The 23,376-nt window shown below is 45.1% G+C and overlaps 1 pseudogene; it reads left to right on the top strand.

Annotated features, from left to right (window-relative positions):
• The first annotated feature begins 13,696 nt into the window (after positions 1-13,696).
• LOC105031316 lies at positions 13,697-20,538 on the top strand (annotated as a pseudogene).
• The last annotated feature ends 2,838 nt before the right edge of the window (positions 20,539-23,376 follow it).

Genomic DNA, 23,376 nt, shown 5'->3' with positions numbered 1-23,376 from the left:
TTCAAGTGTTTTCATTCTGCGGGAAGTACAAATGACAAATATCCTGGAAGAGAATTGTTGATTCAGTGTCTTGGAAGAAAGGTGTTAACCTTGATGTCAATCCTGGCCCAATACTTATTCACCCCTTCAAACTGACTCATTTAGGTACCAAATGCATCCAGTCAAAAAATGAATGTCAGGCTCACTCAATGAAATCTAAACTGAAACAGTAATGTACAATTAGACCTATACTTTTCTACTCAATGAGTTGTAAAAGCCATGTACAAGATAATTCAGGGATGTAGGCTTAATAGTAAATAAAATATAAATAGTTCTATATGCATTTCTCTATTAAAGACTCGCTATTCCTACTTCCCTCCCGATTCCCTCCCCCGTTTTATGAATGGGATGCCGCGCTTACTAGCTCTGTCCTCCAGTGGGCAGCAGAGAGTCAGTAAAGCTTTCAGGGTGGAAGCGGTGCGTGCTGGCGCTTTCAAAGAAGCGCAGTGTGTGAGTCATAGAAATACTAGCTGCTGAGTAGAGATAATACAGCTGCCAGGATGGAGGGATGAATAGAGAGATGGATGGAGGGATGGATGGAGGTATGAATGGAGGGATGGATGGAGGTATGAATGGAGGGATGGATGGAGGGATGGATGGAGGGAGGGAGGGAGGGAGGGATGGAGGGAGGGAGGGAGGGAGGGAGGGAGGGAGGGAGGGAGGGAGGGAGGGAGGGAGGGATGGAGGGATGGAGGGAGGTCGGGATGGATGGAGGGATGAATGGAGGGATGGATGGAGGGATGAATGGAGGGATGGATGGAGGTATGGATGGAGGGAGGGAGGGAGGGATGGATGGAGGTATGAATGGAGGGATGGATGGAGGGATGAATGGAGGGTTGGATGGGAGAGGCGTAGAAGACGGTGTGGAAGGGAGGTGGGGGTGGGGAATGTTATCGACAGTGAGGAGGACGCGGGAAGTTGCAAGGTTTTAAGGTATGTCCTTCCCACACACGTAGCGGGTGTGTGTGCGCATCTGTGCAACACGTGAGATGAGAGAAGGCCAGGTTGAGTCGAGATTCTGCCTCTATCTCTGTCACCTTTTCTTGTTTCTTTCTCAACTGTTCTCGCCCTCTCATCAGGTCAGTGTTGCTCTCTATAAACACATTGCGAAGGCTGATTGTGTCTGCTGAAGTAGAGAAAAGCGCTGTTTAAACTCTGTCAATCTTGAAAAATTGAGACAAATATTTCTCAAGTATTGTTCACAAATCTGTCCTGGGCTGGTGTGGTTACACGTGGTCTGCGGTTGTGGGGCCAGTTGGATGTGCTGTCAAATTCTCTGAAACACCTTTGGCTTATGGTAGGGAAATGAACATTCAATTCACGGGCAACAACTCTGGTGGAGATTCCTGCAGTCAGCATGCCAATTGCACGCTCCCTCAAAACAATCTGTGGCATTGTGCTGTGTGATGCAACTGCACATTTTAGAGTGGCCTTTTATTGTGGGCTGCCTAAGGCACACCTGTGCAATAATCATGCTGTCTAATCAGCATCTTGAAATGCCACACCTGTGAGGTGGATGGATTATCTCGGCAAAGGAGAAGTGCTCACTAACACAGATTTAGACAGATTTGTGAACAATATTTGAGAGAAATAGGCCTTTTGTGTACATAGAGAAAGTCTTAGATCTTTGAGTTCAGCTCATGATAAATCGGGGCAAAAACAAAAGTGTTGCGTTTATAATTTTGTTCAGTGTGTAAAAGGTATTGTTATGTAGTATCGTTGTACAGAGTAATTTGCACTTTGTTATTACACTGTACTTGTGCCAACGATACAACATAACAATACTTTTTATATATATTCCACACTTTTCTGGGATTAATATTCCCTGCTAATTTCTGTTTTAGATTTTCTAGTATGTCCATAGTCAGAAGAAATGAAGAAAACAGGAAATAAACATGAAGACGCAAAGGCGTTTGTGCTACATTGGTTACTCATGTAGCAACAGGTCAGAAGTATTACTCCAGTGATGGTATTGAACCTAACATACATCGATCAGCCATAACATTATGACCACTGACTGGTGATGTCAATAACACTGATACATTGATCAGCCATAACATTACGACCACTGATTGGTGATGTCAATAACACTGATACATCGATCAGCCATAACATTATGACCACTGACTGGTGATGTCAATAACACTGATACATCGATCAGCCATAACATTATGACCACTGACTGATGATGTCAATAACACTGATACATCGATTAGCCATAACATTACGACCACTGACTGGTGATGTCAATAACACTGATACACCGATCAGCCATAACATTATGACCACTGACTGGTGATGTCAATAACACTGATACATCGATTAGCCATAACATTATGACCACTGACTGGTGATGTCAATAACACTGATACATCGATTAGCCATAACATTATGACCACTGACTGGTGATGTCAATAACACTGATAATCTCAATATCATGGGACCTTGTCGCGGGGAACCGGCGACAAGGTAATGTGTGGCCAAGGCTCATTGATGCACGTGGGGAGTGAAGGCTGGCCCGTGTGGTCTGATTCCAACAGACGAGCTACTATAGCTCAGATTGCTGAAAAGATTAATGCTGGTACTGATAGAAAGGTGTCAGAACACACAATGTATCGCAGTTAGTTGTGTATGGGGCTGCGTTGCCGCAGACCAGTCAGGGTGCCCATGCTGACCCCTTTCCACTGCCGAAAGCGCCTACAATGGGCATGTGAGCATCAGAACTGGACCACGGAGCAGTGGAAGAAGGTGGCCTGGTCTAATGAATCATGTTTCCTTTTACATCACATGGATGGCCGGGTGTGTGTAGGTCACTTACCTAGAGAACACGAGGCACCAGGATGCACTATGGGAAGAAAGCAAGCCGGCAGAGGCAGTGTGATGCTTTGGGCAATGTCCTGCTGGGAAACCCTGGGTCCTGCCATTCATGTTGATGTTACTTTGACACGTACCACCTACCTGAGTACTGTTGCTGACCATGTGCACCCTTTCATGGCAACGGCTATTCCCTGATGGCATTGGCCTCTTTCAGCAGGATAATGTGCCCTGCCACAAAGCAAAAATGGTTCAGAAATGATTTGAGGAATACAATGAGTTCAAGGTGTTGACTTGGCCCCCGATATTCCCCAGATCTGAATCCAATCGAACATCTGTGGGATGTGCTGGACAAACAGGTCCGATCCATGGAGTCCCCACCTCACAACTTACAGGACTTAAAGGATCAGTTGCTAACATCTTGGTGCCAGATACCCCAGCACACCTTCAGAGGTCTAGTGGAGTCTATGCCTCAACGGGTCAGGGCTGTTTTGGCAGCAAAAGAGGGACCTAATGGTGGTCATAATGGTCATGATGTTATGGCTGATCGGTGTATATGAGTTTGCATTAGATTTGTTTTTAAATTCAGGGAGGTTTATGATCTGAGGAAAAATGAATAATGTGGTCATCAAGTGCAACTGGATTTCCAGCTAATTTTAGCCTGGATTATTTAGGGAGCCATGTCTATTTTCGGTGCCCCTCTCAATACCAAGGCCTTAGTCCCTGAATTCTTACAGCTTTTAAAAAAATGATGGGCCAGTCAGCATTGCTTTATTTCATGTATATCTCTTACTTTCTAATCTGTCCTCCCTTTTTCTTTATCTACCTCCTTGCATTGTTATAATTTTAGGTTAGTTTCCCACCTAGCAGTTTGAGAATGACGCATCGCTTTAATGAAAAGACTGAGAGGGGTAAGACACATTCTCAGAAAATGATGATATTTATGATGATGAAGAACATAATGACACATTTCCGTTGCATCTCTCCTTATCACGCACTCACACAATCCAATGCTTCTTACTCAGACTCTCCTTTTATCTTCTCTGTCTTTTACCACACACACATAGATGCATGTGCGCACACACATGCACACACACACACACACACTTACCCCCACACATGCACCTTATCTTCTATCTGCTTTCTGTGTCAACTCACCCTCAAAAAACTGTTGAAGCTCTCTGGTACACTGAAGTGGCTATAATGCTCTACTTTACTTTAATGCACCTATATTTTTGGCTCTGTGGATGATTTGGAGTCCCAAATGTCACCCTGTGTTCCCTACTTTCGGTCAGAGCCTATAGGGCTCTAGTTGAATGTAGTGCATTGTGTAGGCAATAGTGTGCCAATTTGGGACGTGGAAGTAAGTGTATCGCTCATGTGCGTCACAGCAGAGGAAAGGTGGAGGCTGAGGAGAGGAGAAAGAAATGCAGGGAGAACAGGAGGCGGGCAAATTAGAAATTAAGAAGAGTATGCATGGAGGGCAAGCAAGGTGACTTGTGCATCAAACGAGAGATGGTTGAAAAAGAAAGGAGTGGGGGTTGCCCGAAAAAGGAGGTGACGTTTCAGGTGTGGAGGGATGGTAGGTCAGAGGTCAAATGAAGGAGAAAAGTCAGGAGAGGAGCGAAGGGGTGTCTGCCTGCGACCTGTATCTGAATTCAGCAGCAGGAGAGAAGAAACTGCTTCTGTTCAGAATCTACAGGGCCAAGGTTATACAGGGGAAAGGGTTGTCACTTGCCATATAACATTCATTTGTTGGAATTGAACAGCTGCTTCTCCATGTGTTGTCTGTTTCCAACTGACTTAGAAGCTAGAAGTTTCTGTATTTTTTTTTAAAAACTCTTTAACTACCCAAGAAATTGAAAAATGTCTTGTACTTTTGTTGCCAGGAAACATATGGCTTGTCTTCAAGTTCCTACAACCTCAAAGGAATTAAATGTGCTAGCTTGGATGATTTTTGTCGATCCCCCTATGACATTATTTCTGTTTTTTTCAGCTTTTTCAAATAATGTATTTTATTTTCTCTCACTGCTCTCGGTTTTTCATTCTCCATTAATACATTTTTTTACGACTTTAAGAGGCCTAAAATATTGATCCAATCAGCAACTATAGCTGACAATCCAATAAGCAGGTCTGTGAGAAACCCGGTTTATTGAAGTTTCCTAGCCAATTTCCTGTGGAGAAGTACAGAGACAGAGGCAGAATCCCAAATCAGCCTCTTCCCCTGGCCACTCTGCCCTCCGCCATTTGCACGGGTCCCAAAGATGAGGGAGTTAAAATATTCAGGGTCTAGGGGCTAATTAGACCCTTCAGTGGCCACTTATACTGAGCCAGCAATGCTGCTGAGTGGAATCCCATATGGCATTGCGTTCTATTTATAAAATTCTCTAGAAGTAATGAAGGAGTGCCTAATGACATGACGTGCAGTTCTGTATGTCAGATTAAGAGTTGACATGTAAAAGATAAAATACCTTCCTAATGAAAACATTTTACTGTTGCTGACGTTCACATCTGGTAAAACGACAGGTAGACTCGCTCATTTGAATGCGATGCTCATTCCAGTCACGAGTGTGTCCCGAAGCTGATGGGTTTATTGATCCCATTCGGAAGTCACACTGAGTTTTGTGATCGACACGTGACAGCAAAAGGGTCTTGCTTAAAGGGGCGTGGGGCTGGTTTTGGATTTGCCGTGAGAGAAAAATCATCCGAGAATGGAAGAAGGAGAAAGTGAGAGGGAGGGTGTGTGTGTGTGTCGGCATAGGCCTGCTCAAGTGTAGCACGAGAGAAATATTCTTCTCTATTCTCTTCGTTTATCATCTTTGTTGAGTGCTACAGAGGGCCACTCTTATCCCACTGGAAAGATACTGACATCGAATCTCTATTTGTCGTTCCCAGTCCTGTTCTCCCACAGCTCAACATTTTTGTTTTTCATTCTCCTCTACTGTGAAAACACGTCTTTGTCTCATTTTCTCTTGTTTTGTTCTGTCTTCAGTGTGTTTCTTAACACCCCCCCCATACCCTTCCCTTCCTCCATGTCAGTCTGTCACCTTCCCCCTGTTTTTCTCTGTACTTCTCGCTCTCGTCTTCTTGGTCCCGTTAATGAAGTTGGGTGCCTCCAGCCCGCTGATTCGCCCACCAGACCGTGAAACAGCCCAGACAGAGACAGAGGAAGACTTGTACAGGACCAGAGGGACTCAGCAAGGGTGTGGAGCGAGGGAGGGAGAGAAAGGCAGAGGGAGGAAGGACTGAGAGAGAGGGAAGGAGAGAGAAAGAGTGAGAGAGGGAGGGAGGGGGAGATAGAGGGAGAAAAGGATGGAGGGAGAGGAGTGAGGGCGGAGCAAGTGCAGGAGGGAGAGAGTGAGGGATGTTGAATGGAAGAGAAACGATGAGGGAATATTATGCAGAGAAAGATGATGAAAACCCAAGTCCGTGCTACTGATGCTGTGTGTGTGTTTCACTGTGTAAATTGGGACAGACATTTCCCCAAACTGTGGTGAAACCCGGAAAATTAGACTGTGAAAATGTTTCCTGTTCTCGTTCAGAAAAACATATTTGGCTTAATTGTTAGGTTCAATACAAAGCTGACAATTTGAGCATAGGATCAGAACTCGTGGTTAGGGTTAGGCTTTACGGCTTAGGTTTAAGATAAAAATTAGGTTTTGGAGTTTAAGTTCAGGGTTAGCATTAGGGTTAGGTTAGGGTTTGTGTTCGATTAGTGAGATTTAGATTCTTAAATGGACGTGTGGATGAATGTTGATTTCCCCATTTGTGTTGCTAGGTTTGATGTCTTGGATACAGTGTGAACACCCAGCACTACTACTATAGAGACCCCGCTCAGAGGTATACTTTCACATTACAGCATTAGCAGTGGGTGGACACGTCATTATTATATCTTTGTAAATACAGATGGAGCGTAGACATTACGGGTTTGATTGAATCCCAGTCTTTGTGTGCATGACAGATAGCGGAATCATTGTTCCGGTTATTCATTGGAAATTGATTGGAAATGAATCAGCGAGGAGGCTTGCCACTGTGCTGGATAGACTGTTTCTTTCCAGATTACTTTGACCACATCGCTGATCATGTGTACTGGCAACAACAATAGTTCCCGTTAAGCCAATTTCGGTCTAAATGGATGGAGCGAGGAGAGAGTAAGAGGGAAGAAAGGGACAGAGAGGGAGGGGGAGATAAAGGCTGGAGTGTGGGGGGGGGGGGTTATATAATTAAAGAAAATGGAGAGAAAATTATAAAACACATTATGGTTGGTTGTATGTAAATGGTACACGTTTCACAATCAGAAGCTTAAATGGTCCATTTTACAAATTGTTAGATTTTCGCAATTCTCCCCCAATGGGCTAGAGAAGGTGAGTCATCACTGAGACAGAAATGGTCAAGTGTCCCATTCACACAGTCACAGAGAAATGGAGACATAACATACATAACAGACATATATTCCCTCTGTCCTGTTAAAGGTCTACATGGTTATCATTTTTGTTTACTTAATAACCATGACTCAAAACGATTTGAATTTCAATTTGATAACACATTTTGGGATATGCTCATGTCCACATCTTGGCAGTATAGCAGATAAATAATAGGGGGAATTGTTGAGAAACAGTCATATTATCTGTATAGCAATGATGTATTGGGAGGTCAATGTTGCATAGATGATTTCCAGAGCAACCATGATTCTAGAGACATCATTAAGCTTTCAGATGACTAGTCATAGTGTGAGGCAGTGATTCAGTGTTTTTCAGTGACGGTGCCTCCAACTGAACTTACCTCTGCCCAGAGTAACCCTGAAGTACCCCCTCGTGTGCATTTTAACAGTAAGCATTTGACCACTGTTTTCTCAAGTAGCCCCGGTGGATAGGCCAAGCACCACTGCTTGGGAACCATTGTTTAACAGGATCAGGAGAGCAACGGCCCAGTTGTGTAGGAGTTTGTTGGATGATGTGACCACTCCTACTTGGAACTTAAGGGGGGGAAACAACCAAAAAACAAGGGTTTTGGTATAGATCTTCATATGAGCTCCCTGCCACCTACGCAGACTGTTGATCAATACATTTACCTTGGCACTTCCCTTAACAGTAAAACTAAGAGTTTGATGCCAACGTGGAACCAAAGGGAACCTGTTCTTCCTGAAGAAAGAGTAGTTCTCTGTAGGACGCAGGTGAACATAAATACTGAAGTAAAACAGGCTTGGAAATAGTATGTGAAACAAAGTAGCAGGATCACTCTTGTCAACTGACAAACTGTTCTCCCCTGTATCAGACGTGATTTACACTTAAGGTACACTCTCTTGATAGGGACAGTATCTCTAAAAAGAATAATTTCCAATGCTACCCTCAGAGAGCAAATACAGGCACCCCAAGTTTAAAACGAACAGGTCAAAACCATCCTTTATCCCTGCTGCTGTAGGCTAACTGAATAACCTGTAGCAGTATTTTGAGCTGTGCACATATCGTTGTTTTTGTTTTAATCTGTCATATTTATCATAATGTATTTTTGTTATTCAGTGAGTTACTGATGTGGATAGTAAAGTATCTACTCCAGGCTGCTTATGGAATATAATGTAGAATTGAATATGTCAGGAGAGGAAAAAATATCTAAATGTCAGAAAGATTATTTCATATCTAAAAGGTCAACAGAGGAGAGTAGAAAAAGGGTAGAATAAATGAAAATATATTTTTTCAGTGAGGTAGTAAAAAACCTTTGGTAATATAGAAATGGAAAAACATACTTTGATTGTGCACTTGTGTACCAATCCATTGGCAGATTAGGACAATAATTTGGCCCTAGCATTTTGCCCATACTTAGCCTGCATGTGCTGCCATGACCCACCTATAATCATTATGCTTAACGTGTAAGTCTGTAGAACCCAAAATAGTTTGTAAACAAATTCTACAGCTTAAAAATTTAAACTATCATTTTTAGAAATGTTGATAGCATGTACAGTCAGGCCAGACATCTACAGCTCTGTCTCTGCATTTCCTAGTGGCTACATTTCTCCAACTAAATCCCTTTAGCTTTTTACAGAAATGGGGGCAGGGAGGCCCTTTGATATTGTGAACGGTAGTTCAGATGGGTTTTGAAGGATCAGAGCCCCTGACAGGAACTGAGGTTAGGCTGAGCCTTGTGGCAGGCTCAAACGCCAGCTGTTAGCCAAGGTTGTGTTGGTCCCCCCTGCCTGCGGGGCCTGAGGATTAAGCTTGCCGGTCATGGTGCCAGAAGGCTTGATAGAGGCCAGCTGTCAGATATGGCCTGAGGTAGTAAGTTGGGCTTGTGGCTAATAAAGATCAGACGCAGGTGAGGAAATTGACATGATCGTGGCTTGTTGACCATATATGGAGATAATCCGGCTCCAGGGCCGTGTTAGTGTGTGTCCATTTTTAGACTTCCTGTTAGGCTGCATTCCAACACGGAAGTCAATGCCCATATTTGGAGGTTCCTACCGTGGATTAGATGTGTCATCCGAAGCTTAATGAAGCTCTTTGAGAAGAAACACACTCAATGTTTCTCACTCTTTCTCACTCTCAAAAAATAAAAACAAAGCTTTTCTCTTTCTTTCTGGGTCTCAGGTGAGTTCCAGCAGAAGGAAAAAGCTTCCGCAGTCTTTAAACCCCAATTACCTTCATTGGCATCAATCATTTCTTCAAGCTGTTAATGATGTTGTGAATTCAGTCAGGAAGCTAGGACAGCGTTATTGCTGCAAATGAACAGACTAGGACACAATCATGTTAAGTGCTATCTTGTACAGTGATTAGTGTGTCTGTGCGTGTGTGTATTTGGACCATCAGAAAACCATTTGCTTGCTTTAGGTTTTGGCATATAGCCGAGAGAGTTGTTGAATGTCTGATTCATCTTTTGGCTGGAGTGGGGTTGAATAGGTGAGCTAAAAGGAGGGACAATATTTTCCCTATCAAAAGCAAAAGGCGTTGCCTCTTTATTTGTCAAACCAAACTTCCTCTGTTCTTCTGATCGTGCTTACTGACTGTGATACCAAATTGATGATGCCACATGCAAACACACCCACTTCCTGACCATGGATCAGCCCAACCAAACATACATCCTGCCTTCTAAACTGTGTAGTCACAGGCTAAACAAGCAGAATTAATTAATGGACGTGCAGTCTAATAGAATGGACAGTTGCACATAGAGTTACAGTAAATGGAGAAAAACATGCAATAATTCTGGGAAGGACTGGCAGAAGGACCATCAACGGCATTATATTATAATGCATCTTATCAACTTGAGGGAGGAAAGCCTATTCCTCTTGCTATTAAGTGTCGGAGGTGTGGAAAAACTAAATGCAGATAAACAGATTGTAGAGGCACATTGTCTGGACTGTGGCTTCATTGTCAGAATCCTACAAAAAAGGGAAAAAAACTAAGCTGGCTGTGAGTACTGTTGTATTGACAAGTACGGCCAAGTTTCAACCAAAATATCAATCCGCCCCTCCCACATGATCTAACACCAAAATATCAATCCACCCCTCCCACATGATCCAACACCAAAATATCAATCCACCCCTCCCACATGATCCAACACCAAATTATCAATCCACCCCTCCCACATGATCCAACACCAAATTATCAATCCACCCCTCCCACATGATCTAACACCAAAATATCAATCCACCCCTCCCACATGATCCAACACCAAAATATCAATCCACCCCTCCCACATGATCCAACACCAAAATATCAATCCACCCCTCCCACATGATCCAACACCAAAATATCAATCCACCCCTCCCACATGATCTAACACCAAAATATCAATCCACCCCTCCCACATGATCCAACACCAAAATATCAATCCACCCCTCCCACATGATCTAACACCAAAATATCAATCCACCCCTCCCACATGATCCATCACCAAAATATCAATCCACCCCCCCCACATGATCCAACACCAAAATATCAATCCACCCCTCCCACATGATCCAACACCAAAATATCAATCCACCCCTCCCACATGATCCAACACCAAAATATCAATCCACCCCTCCCACATGATCTAACACCAAAATATCAATCCACCCCTCCCACATGATCCAACACATTTCATTTCACACATTACATTTGATCACGTTATTCCAGTATTAGCCTCTTTACACTGGCTGCCTGTTAAGACCTCAAGGATTTAGTGTTAACCTACAAAACATTACATGGACTTGCTCCTACGTATGTTTCTGAATTGCCATATATACCAATACATACGCTTAGATCACAAGATGCAGGCCTCTTTACTGTACCTGCATTTTCTAAACTAACAGCCGGAGGCAGGGCTTTCTCCCACAGAGTTTGACTACTGTGGAATGATCTGCCAGTTAAGTTGACAGATGCATACTCAGTCTCAACCTTTAAGTGTGTACTGAAGACTCATCTCTACAGCAAGGTTAATGATAAAGTACAGTCTGGCCCAGGGGTGTGAAGGGGAACAGAGAACAACAGGATATACAAGCCACCCTTGCTGTCTTTGCCTGGCGGGCACTCATCTCCACTGGGATGTTCTCTATCCAATGCCATTTGGGGGAAGAGTAACTGGCCTACTTTTGTTCCCTCTTGCCGTCCTTATGCAATGGAAGTGAATTCTGTGGGCTATACTGGGCCCTCTTTCAGAGTGGTTACAGTTTGTTGGTGTCCCTTTTGGTCGGATGCTTGGTGATGCCACACGCAAAGTGGGCGCAGTTACTTCCTGCCTGGTTGGGCCTGCCTGGGGTTTCCTTCGGATAGTTCCACAGTGTCTACAGACTCCCAGTCTCAGCCCCTAGTTTGATACTGCAATATTATTTGTCTGGGGGACTAGGGCCAGACTGTCTTCTCTTAAGTCCCAGTTGTTAAAGTTGTATTCGTTTATGTAACGGGGACACGGGTCAGTCTGAAAATATGCTGAAATATGTATACTAATGTATCCCTTTGAATCCAAGGAATGCCCTCTCCTGTTGTCCTGTTTAATCTTAGGAGGACGTGGGCCCTTGGAGTGTGCTTCAGGACTGCCTGGCCAGAATGACACAGAGCTGGGCCTGTAGACTGTGAATAGTAGACTGTGCATTAATAAATAAATTTAAAAAACTGAAAAGTATATGTAAGGTGCAGAATTCTTTCCAGTTGAGGGTTGTGTGTGTACAGTGTGTTGGGAGCTGGCTATAGTCAATTTGGTTCCACGGTCATGTTCATGAGGCTTACTGCTGTAGGAAAGAAACTGTTCTTGTGGCAGGAGTTTTTGGTCCTGATAGACCTCAACCTTCTGCCAGAGGGGAACACACTGAATAGTCAATTTCCAGGATGAGAGGGATCAGCCCCAAGCTTTGCTGCTCGCCTCCGCGTCCTGGAGGTGTGTTGGTCGTGTAGGGACAGCAGATTGCAGTCAGTCTCCCTCCCTGCAAAGCGGATGATGCTTGGCAGTGGCTGCAGCGTACCATATGGTATTGGAGGAGTTTAGGATGTACTCTATGATGGCTGTGATATACCTTCATGTGGACTCAGGGATGATGGAGGACTTAAAACAAGCTGGGATGCACCATGTCTCCCGTGAGGTGTTGAAGATAAACACAGCAGAAACCTGATCTGCACAGTGCTTAAGGGTGGATGGGGAGACACCGTCAGGCCCTGCTGCTTTCTGGGGGTTCTGTCTCTTGAATAGACTGTTAACATCCCCCTCCAGGATTGACAGTCCCATTGGGGTGGGGAAGATTGGTCTTGGTGAATGTGAATGGGTTCTGGTGGTGGGGAGTTGGTGTTGATTGCTGGACACAGGGAGAAGGTATGTTGTCAGGGCTGCCCAAATATGCAGTAGAACTCATTCAGGTCATCTGCAAGTTGCAGGTCATTAATTGAGTGGGGGGATTTAGGCTTGCAGTTGGATCGGTTGGAGTCCTCAGTCGAAAACAGCTGTTTTAGTTTCTCTCCATACAGGGGCTTGGTTTCTTTCACCGCCTTACCAAGGCTGTATTTAACTTCTCTGTACCTGTCTCTGTCCCTGCTCTTGAACGCCTCTTCCTTTTCCAAAAGCAGCCATCTAAGTTTAGCTGTGAGTCAGGGTTTGTCGTTGTAACTCACCCTGGTCCATGTTGGTACGCAGCTGTCCTCAAAGAAGCTGTATGATGTCACAGGATCAGTGTACTCATCCTGACTATTAGCAGCAGACCTAGAAATGTCCCAATCAGTGCATTCCAGACTGTTGATTCACTGCTCCACATCTTTGACCTCAGCACAAAAAGATTTGTTTTTGCCTGTATGTGGGTATTAGATGGACCATGACATGGTCTGAGAGTCTTAGAGCAGCACAGGGTACAGCGTGATAGGGATTATTGACTGTAGTGTAGCAGTGATCCAGAGTGTTTGCCTCTCTGGTCGGGATTTTAATAAACTGTTTATATTTCACGAGTTTGTGGCTTAGGTTACCTTTGTTGAAGTCGCAGAGAACAATCACTAAGGAGTCCGGGTGTGACTGCTCAGCCTAGAGAATCTGTTCGGCCAGCTGCCGTTGTGTCTCGTGCACATTGGCCTACGGTGGAATGTTAACACCGACCAGGATAAATGATGAGTGTTACAGACTGAAACTGTGTCGCTGTGTTTAAGGGTACTGCACCCCAGAACCTTTATTCATTAACCCAGGTGCCCTCCCCCAGGGACGTTAAGAGGGTTACCCCGCCAGGTTGACTTGTGCTACTCCAGAGTGCTCCTACCTGTGTATGTGGGCTGATGCAGACGTTAAGTAAAGTCAGTTAACCGTTCAAAGTGTGCGTGCATTCTTAACCATCTAAGGTTATAACACTGGCGACGAGGATTAAAACCAAGTTAGGTCGGAGAAGTTTCCGTGTAGTTTAAGCATGGCTGCTGTGGGTTCACTTAGTGAATATGTCGAGTCGGACGGTGACTGGATTGAATACGTCGAGAGACTGGAGCACTTTTTCCTGGCGAATGACATTACGGGACAGGAAAAGAAACGCTCCATCCTCCTCTGTGTGTGCGGGGCAAAGACGTATAGCCTGATACGCAACCTGGCTACGCCGGGTAGCCCAGGTGGTATTGGGTTTGAGGAGCTGGTGAAGATGGTGCAAGACCACCACAACCCGAAGCCGTCTGTAATTGTTCAGCGCTTCAAGTTTCATACTCATGTCCGCGGGCCAGGAGTATCAGTGGCTGCGTTTGTGGCGGAGCTGAGACAGTTATCGCAGCACTGTGAGTTTGAAGCGGCCCTGGAGGACATGCTGCGCGACAGGTTAGTCTGTGGCATAAGTGACGACGGCATCCAACGCCGGTTGTTGGGAGAAGCTACACTCACGTTCAAGAAGGCGTTGGAGATCGCACAAGCAATGGAAACAGCAGCCAATAATACTAAAGACATCCAACAGGCCAACGGGGGTGTGCAGCAACACGCCGTTCATCGTGTGTTCAAGGAGAAAACAGGCAAGCCAGTGAAGTCAGTTGAATGTTACCGGTGCGGAAGAGCGCATTTTGCTAATGACTGTGGCTTTAAAGACACTGCATGTCATAACTGTAAGAAAAAGGGGCACATTGCAAAGAAGTGCAGAGCTGCTTAGAATAAACAGAGAAAGGATTGGGGGAAATCTAGGCCCAATATGAACACACATCACCTGGAGAGTGAGGAGGCTGAGGAACAGGTTTCCTTTAACATGTTCAACCTCATCGACCTCAGCGAGCCCCGAGCTGAGCCCATCAGTGCAACACTGCAGTTAAATGGAAAGAAGCTGGAAATGGAGGTAGACACAGGCGCCTCAGCATCAGTGATTAGTCAAGCTACCTACCTCAAGTTGTGGCGCTCAGAGGAAGTGCCTGCACTCAAAGGGACTAATGTCAGACTGAGGACCTATACGGGTGAGTGCATTCCACTTCTTGGATCTATAGAAGTTAACATTGTGTACCAAGGGCAGAAAGCTACAGCAAGGCTGTTTGTGGTCAAGGGAGAGGGGCCAAGTTTGCTTGGTCGTGACATCTTGCGGAAAGTTCACCTGAACTGGGGGGAAATCAAGCATGTGGGTGTGATTGAAGACATCCTAGAAAAGTATGCAGATGTTTTTAAAGATGAGCTGGGCACCCTCCATGGCACAACTGTAAAACTATGTGTAGACCCCAACGCACAACCACGCTTCTTCAGACCTCGCCCAGTGCCATATGCCATGAAAGCCAAGGTGGAGGCAGAGCTGGAGAGGCTCCAGCAGCTAGGTGTCGTTGAGCCTATTGAGTTTTCAGACTGGGCAGCCCCGATTGTGCCAGTTTTGAAAGAGGATGGTAAGGTACGCATCTGTGGAGACTATAAACTGACAGCAAACCAGGCCTCACAGCTCGATACCTACCCGCTGCCACGGGTGGAGGACCTGTTTGCTACGCTGGCAGGTGGAAAGACATTCACAAAACTGGACATGAGTCATGCGTACCAGCAGCTGCTGTTGGATGAGAAATCCAAACAGTATGTCACCATCAACACCCACAAAGGGTTGTTCAAGTATAACCGCCTGGTATTTGGCGTTGCTTCCAGTCCAGCTATCTTTCAATGCACCATGGATAACGAAAATGCCAATGCTGATGCCTTTAGCTGACTCCCTCTTCCAGACACACCAAACCAAACTTTCCTTCCCCCAGAGACTGTGTTCATGTTAGACAGGCTGTCTAACACTCCAGTGACTTCAAAGCAAGTCAAAATGTGGACTGAAAGAGATCCAGTGTTATCTCAAGTTAAGAGATGGGTGATGCAGGGCTGGCCAGCAGCTGTTGAGCAAGAGGTGTTTAAGCCCTATTCCAAGCGTCAGCTAGAGCTAAGTGTCCAGGATGGCTGTCTCCTCTGGGGATCCAGAGGGATTGTTCCACCCCCAGGGCAGGCACAGGGGATCGACGAGCTGCATGACGCCCACCCTGGCGTGTCCCGGATGAAGAGCCTTGCCAGGTCATTTGTGTGGTGGCCGGGGATGGACAGTGCTCTAGAAGAAAAGGTAAAGGCACGTGCACAATGTCAAAGTAACCAAAAGATGCCAGCACCTGCCCCGCTCCACCCATGGGAGTGGCCTGGTCGTCCGTGGTCAAGGCTCCACCTGGATTTTGCGGGTCCATTTACTGGTCACATGTTCCTAGTGCTGGTAGATGCCCATTCTAAGTGGCTGGACGCACGCATCATGTCAAACATTACTGCCTCAGTCACCATAGAAAAGCTCAGGAGCATCTTTGCTACTCACGGGTTGCCAGATACTGTTGTGACAGACAATGGTCCCACTTTCACCAGTGAGTTGTTCCAGGAGTTCATAGAGAAAAATGGTATCCGACATGCCCGCACGGCTCCCTATCATCCGGCCTCCAATGGCTTAGCAGAACGAGCCGTTGAGACCCTGAAAGATGGTCTACGAAAGTTGTCAGGACATACACTGGAAACTAAGCTTTCCCGCTTCTTGTTCCAATATAGGATCACCCCCCACACAACCACAGGCGTCTCCCCAGCAGAAATGTTAATGGGGAGGAAGCCCAAATCTCATCTGGATCTGCTCCACCCAGACGTCGGAGCGAGAGTTATTCGTTCGCAGGAAGAGCAGAAAGGGAGGCGAGACCAACATACTAAAGAGAGGTTTTTTAAGCCTGGGGACTGTGTGTTTGTCAAGAACTTTGCTCAGGGACCTCCCTGGCTGCCAGGGCTCATCAGCTGCCAGACGGGACCGGTGTCCTTCACGGTGGATTTGTTGGATGGACGGCAGATCCGCAGGCACCAGGATCACCTGCGTGCTCGCCCTGGGGCTGAAGGGGAGAGTGTTACACGCAAGGACAGTGTGGACAGCCCTGAGGCTGATTTTGAGGTGCCAGTAGCACCGCAGCAAACTGATGGACTGTCTGTGCAAAGTGAGTCTGTACAGGTTGACCAGCCTGTCTGTACACCAAACTTGGCTGGGAGTACACAACCTGCTACAGGACCTGTTGGTCCCACAGTGGGACTGAGGAGATCTAAGAGGCAGCACAAGCCTCCAGATAGACTGACATGTTAAACGGTCCAAAAGCTAGGACAAAATGTTAAATGTTAAGGTATTAAAGCAAAGCATTTGGTTGACGGTTGTTTAAGATTGTTTTAAAAATATATTGCAAGACACATTTCTGTAAGTTAGAAAGAGGCCGTAAAAAAAAGAAGAAAAAAAAAGAAAAAGGACCTGATTTGCATAGTTGTATTTGTGTACATTATGTTTTCACTTAAAGGGGGAGAAGTGTTACAGACTGAAACTGTGTCGCTGTGTTTAAGGGTACTGCACCCTGGAACCTTTATTAATTAACCCAGGTGCCCCCCCCAGGGACGTTAAGAGGGTTACCCCGCCAGGTTGACTTGTGCAACTCCAGAGTGCTTCTACCTGTGTATGTGGGCTGATGCAGACGTTAAGTAAAGTCAGTTAACCGTTCAAAGTGTGCGTGCATTCTTAACCATCTAAGGTTATAATGAGAATGAGAATTCCCTGCAGTTGATAAAGAATGATTCCAGGTGAGAGAAGTTCTGTAGTATGACTGTCACATCGTTGCCCCAAGTCCGTCCAGTTTTTGGCCGAGTGATCGCACGTTGACGAGGAATATTCCAGGTAGTGGAGTCCGTAGTCCACAGCCTAGAACATCCCAGTGCCCCGGCACGCTTAGCTCTCTATCGGCCTGTCACTGCTGGACAAAGAGCAGATGTAGCTTTGACCAGAATGTCCAGTCATTTGACGGATTTTACCTTAAAATCTGGGAATAAATCCACAAGAGTAGTTTCCCGGATGTTTATGAGCATTTCTCTTGAGAAAACAATCCGAGAATTGTCACAGAACACTGATTTAACACAAAAAATAAGACCGAAAACTGCGCACCAACTGACCGAGGTGGCCATCTGCAGCGCCATGCTAGGTCATTTCTATATTTATTGACCTGCTTGACATCTGAACATGCCGAAGCATTGACACGGCCTAAGAGGTCATGTACTTTTGTAATCTTCACCCAGCACAGCTAGAAGAGGATTGGACACCCCTCAGGATCTGGTTCCACTCCAGGTTTCTCAAGTTTCGGCCCTACTATGGAGTTTTTCTATCCATTGTGCATCTCTAACGCAACTCTAATGTAGCTTGCTCTTCGGGGTTTCAGGCTGGGTATCAGTAAAAGCACTGTCTGACAACTATTGATGTAAAAAGGGCTTAATAAAAGCCTGGCCTGCGAGCGATTGTAAACATACACAGGCACACACACAGACGCACAAACACTCCTTTCAATCAGTCCTCACCAGAACCAGCAGCAAGCGCCTGGTCATCTACACAAGTTTATCCACACAGACAGAAAAATGGAGACAAGTTTTAACCCAATAATTACTGTTGCACGTATGTTAATCATTTCCAGGTTATTGTGAGTTTTTTTATTTTTCCCCCCTCAAAGATTTCTGTTTGTTTTTCAATTGAATTGTTCACTTTATAAGTCACATTAAAGGTGGAAAAAATTCTGACATGATTTATCTTTGTCTCAGTCTTTTACATCACAAGAACCTGGCATTTTAACAGGGGTGTGTAGACGTTTTATATCCACTGTATCCTCTGTTCTCACCCATATCCTTGGCTATACATACACATCCACTCCCCTTGTCATTTCTTTAGACCGATTACACTGATTCTAAGGGCTGCTTGAATGCATTGGGGAAACGAAGTTGTGTTGTCTCTTTGTTTCCTTGTTGCTCTGGAGATATTGATGCACATGTGTCAGCATGTCTGAGGTGTTAGCAGCTGTGTTGGTCCCTTTTCTCAACACCTCTTTGCCCATCACAGTTGTAGTCCACTGGAATGGCAAAATGCTGCCAGCCTGGAGAATAAAACAAAGGATTTGAAAATGTTGGTTTAACAATACAACCACTCGCCGTTCCTTGAGTCTGGCTCACAAAACAGTTGAAAAGTCCCAACATTTATTATCATTTTGATTACAACATCCACAAAGGCTCTAGTTCAAAATAAATAGACTAAAATGCAGTAAGCACACATGCGGTCTATGGAAAATGTAAAGTTTAAAACCAGCTGGTGTTATGGTTCCAATCGATGAGTGCAAAGGTGTTTTTATTAGAAGTATAAGGGACAGGCAATGCTCTTGGTAGAAAACAGGCCAAGGTCGATAACAGGTCATCACAGCCAGGTAACAGTACAGGCAGGGAATATGCTAACAACATATCCTGGGAGGTTAGGCAAGAGATCAATGTCAGGATATCAGATAGGCAAAAGTAAAGGCATGGAATAGGCAATAACGTCATCAGTGAAGATGGACAAAAACACTCAATACACATATCTCAGAACAGAATGTAGCAAATAAATAATAAAATACCTCACAAGGATGGGGTGCAATGAACTGCACGAAATAGGGTGTGCTGATGACATACAGGTGTGTGAACAGGTGATCAGAAATCTGATGATTAGGATCTGAAAAGTGAACTGCATTCAGGGGATCCATGATGTGTTCAAAAGTGTGAGCTGGAGAGTGAGCTGTGTTCAGGAGATCAGTGACGTGTTCGCGGGCGTGAGTTGGGGACAGATGTTACAAATAAAATGTAAACTACAGTGGATACTACAATAGAATGAGGTTCTCCAATTTAGAGTTTTCACTATGACAGAACACAAATTTACCAAGTAGATAATTGTTATTTCTCAAAATTCTATCTATCAAATCCCTTTAGTGGTGGGACAGCAATGTAACCCTCTGATGCACTTGTGCTAGCTTGACCCTGCTCACCCTGAGTGAGACTTGTGAGCACAGAGACAGTGATTTATGAACATGGATATTCGTTGTTATTCCACTTTAAAAGGCATCCTAAAGAACATAGTAAGCTATTTCTTTGGTTTTGAAATGTATTAATTCCATTTCATGTCCGAACCATCAAGAGCCCCCCCATACCATAATGTCATGAATTCAAGTCCCATTACAGCCCTGTGTGTGTTTGTCAGTGTGTGTGTGTGTACATATGTGTGTGTGTGTACATGTGATTTGTCTGTGTGTATATATATGTGTCCGTAGGTTTAGTATATACTGCTCCAAAAAATTCAAGGAACACGTAATCATCACAGTATAACACCTAGTCAATTAAACTTCAGGGTTTTCAATCTGTCCTGTTAGGAAACATAAGCAATTGTTAATCAATGGCACTTTTTTTAGTGCAAATGAGAGTGACAACAGGTGCACTAGAGAGGCAACAGCAAAACAACCCCCCAAAAGGGAATGGTTTTACAGGTGGTGGCCACAGACAAATACTCTCTCCTTATCTTTCCAGACTGATTCTTCTCTAGTTTTGTGTTTTGCTAGTGTCCTTGTCACTACTGGTAGCATGAGGCGGTACCTGCAGCCCATTCAGGTTGCACAGGTAGTCCAGCTCCTTCAGGATGGCACATCCATACATTCTGTGGCCGGTTTCGCGATGGTCTGGGGAGGCGTATCCTTGGAGGGTCACACAGAACTCCACGAGCTAGCCAGTGGTACCCTGACTGCTGTTAGATACCAGGATGAAATTCTCAGACCCATCATCAGACCTTACGCTGGTGCAGTGGGCCCGGGGTTCCTCCAGGTGCAGGACGATGCCTGGCCTCATGTGGCCAGAGTCTGTAGGCATTTCCTGGATGACGAAGAACCTCTGGGACGTTATGTCTCAGTGCGTCTGAATGTCCAGGAGCTCACTGATGCTCTGATCCAGGTCTAGGAGGAGATCGGAACTACTACTCATAGGCACTAAATCCATGCTCACCAAAACTGGCACATTCTCTCTCACACTGTTGTCTCTCCTCCCCATGCAAGCAACCTAGGCGTCATCCCGGACTTCTCCCTCAGCATTGAACAAAACCGACAGTCCAATCCTAATTTTTTCACTCCTCAGTAGTGCCAAGCTAAAGGCCTCCCTCTCCCGTACCGCCACTGAAACCTTAATACATGCATTCATCTCCTCCCACCTAGACTACTGCAACTCTCTTCTTTCAGGGATCAATCTCCTTCTCTCCATAAGCTACAAATGGTCCAAAACTCAGCAGCCAGACACCAAGTCCTGGCATCACATCACCCATATCTTCCGGGAACTGCACTGGATTCCGGTCCCTTATAAAATTATTCTGCTCACCTATAATGCAATCCATCAGCTTTCTCCACCCTATCTCTCTGATCTTATTCCCCATTACCAACCCTCTCGGTCACTCCGCTCTGCTACAGCTGGTCACCTCATCATCCCCCAGTCCAAGCTAAGGAGCTCTAGAGACAGGGCTTTCTCTAGGGCTGCTCCAAGGCTTTGGAACTCTCTTTCACAATCAATCCGTGACTCTGAATCAGTTACCATCTTCAACCACCACCTTAAGCCTCATCTGTTCAAACAAGGCTACCCCTAACCCCTGCCCTTTCCCTTCGTCCAGTGTCTTGTCTGAGTCCTTTTATTTACATTTGTCTGTGTACTGTACAATCGCTCTCCTAAGATGTTATATGATTGGATCTGATGTAAAGCGTCTTTGGGTCCCAGAAAAGCGCTACATAATTTCAATGTATTATTATTCTTATCTCCCTGGACACCATCCACCGTCTCATCAGGAGCATGCCCAGACGTTGTCCGGAGTGCATACAGACACATGGGGGCCATACACACTACTGAGTCACATTATGAGTTACCGTGATGAAATTCACATAAGTTGGAACAGCCTGTGATTTCAATTGTTTACTTTGATTTTCAATGTGAGTTTGAATGCAACCCTTGGTTGGTGGTTTTGGTTTCCATCGACAGATGTTGCGTCATTTTGTTCTCAACGAATTACACAATGTACAGTAAAGATTTTGAAATATATTTCGTTTATCTAATCTAAACATTGAGACCCAATGTGTGATTTAAATGTTTCCTTAATTTTTGTGTGTGCATATATACATACAGTATCTCACTAAAGTGAGTACACCCCTCACATTTTAGCAAATATTTGATTACATCTTTTCATGTGACAACATTGAAGAAATGACACTTTGCTACAATCTAAAGTAGTGAGTGTACAGTTTGTATAACAGTGTACATTTGCTGTCAAAATAATTCAACTCACAGCCATTAATGTCTAAACTGCTGGCAACAAAAGTGAGTACACCCCTAAGTGAAAATGGCCAAATTGGGCCCAAAGTGTCAATATTTTCTGTGGCCACCGTTATTTTCCAGCACTGCCTTAACCCTCTTGGGCATGGAGTTCACCAGAGCTTCACAGGTTGCCACTGGAGTCCTCTTCCACTCCTCCATGACAACATCACGGAGCTGGTGGATGTTAGAGACGATGCGCTCCTCCACCTTCCGTTTGAGGATGCCCCACAGATGCTCAATAGGGTTTAGGTCTGGAGACATGCTTGGCCAGTCCATCACCTTTACCCTCAGCTTCTTTAGCAAGGCAGTGGTCGTCTTGGAGGTGTGTTTGGGGTCGTTATCATGTTGGCCCAGTCTCCGAAAGGAGGGGATCATGCTCTGCTTCAGTATGTCATAGTACATGTTGGCATTCATGGTTCCCTCAATGAACTGTAGCTCTCCAGTGTCGGCAGCACTCATGCAGCCCCAGACCATGACACTCCCACCACCATGCTTGACTGTAGGCAAGACACACTTGTCTTTGTACTCCTCACCTGGTTGCCGCCACACATGCTTGACACCATAGGAACCAAATAAGTTTATCTTGGTCTCATCAGACCACAGGACATGGTTCCAGTAATCCATGTCCTGGGTCTGCTTGTCTTCAGCAAACAGCCATGCAGACCAATTTGATGCAGTGTGTGGTGTATGGTCTGAGCACTGACAGGCTGACCCCACACCCTATCAACCTCTGCAGCAATGCTGGCAGCACTCATACGTCTATTTCCCAAAGACAACCTCTGGATATGACGCTGAGTATGTGCATTCAACTTCTTTGGTCGACCATGACAAGGCCTGTTCTGAGTGGAACCTGTCCTGTTAAACCGTTGTATGGTCTTGGCCACCGTGCTGCAGCTCAGTTTCAGGGTCTTGGCAATTTTCTTATAGCCTAGGCCATCTTTATGTAGAGCAACATACATAAAGATCCTCAGAGAGTTCTTTGCCATGAGGTGCCATGTTGAACTTCCAGTGACCAGTATGAGGGAGTGTGAGAGCGATAACACCAAATTTAACACAACTGCTCCCCATTCACACCTGAGACCTTGTAACACTAACAAGTTAGATGACACTGGGGAGGGAAAATGGCAAATTGGGCCCAATTTGGACATTTTCACTTAGTGGTGTACTCACTTTTGTTGCCAGCGGTTTGGACACTGATGGCTGTGTTGTGTTATTTTGAGGGGAGAGAAAATGTACACTGTTATACAAGCTGTACCCTCACTACTTTACATTGTAGCAAAGTGTCATTTCTTCAGTGTTGTCACATGAAAAGATATAATCAAATATTTGCAAGTTATATATATAGATAAATATATATACACACACACACACACACGCACATGTGTGTTGTGTGTGCCTGTGTGTATCTGTTGGGCATAGCACATTGCATAGTGCCTGGCTCTCCAT

Source organism: Esox lucius, chromosome 24, assembly GCF_011004845.1.
Source record: "Esox lucius isolate fEsoLuc1 chromosome 24, fEsoLuc1.pri, whole genome shotgun sequence".
Lineage (NCBI taxonomy): Eukaryota > Metazoa > Chordata > Actinopteri > Esociformes > Esocidae > Esox > Esox lucius.
Note: the sequence above shows the minus strand (reverse complement) of the source record. Positions and strands in the feature narration are given on the sequence as shown.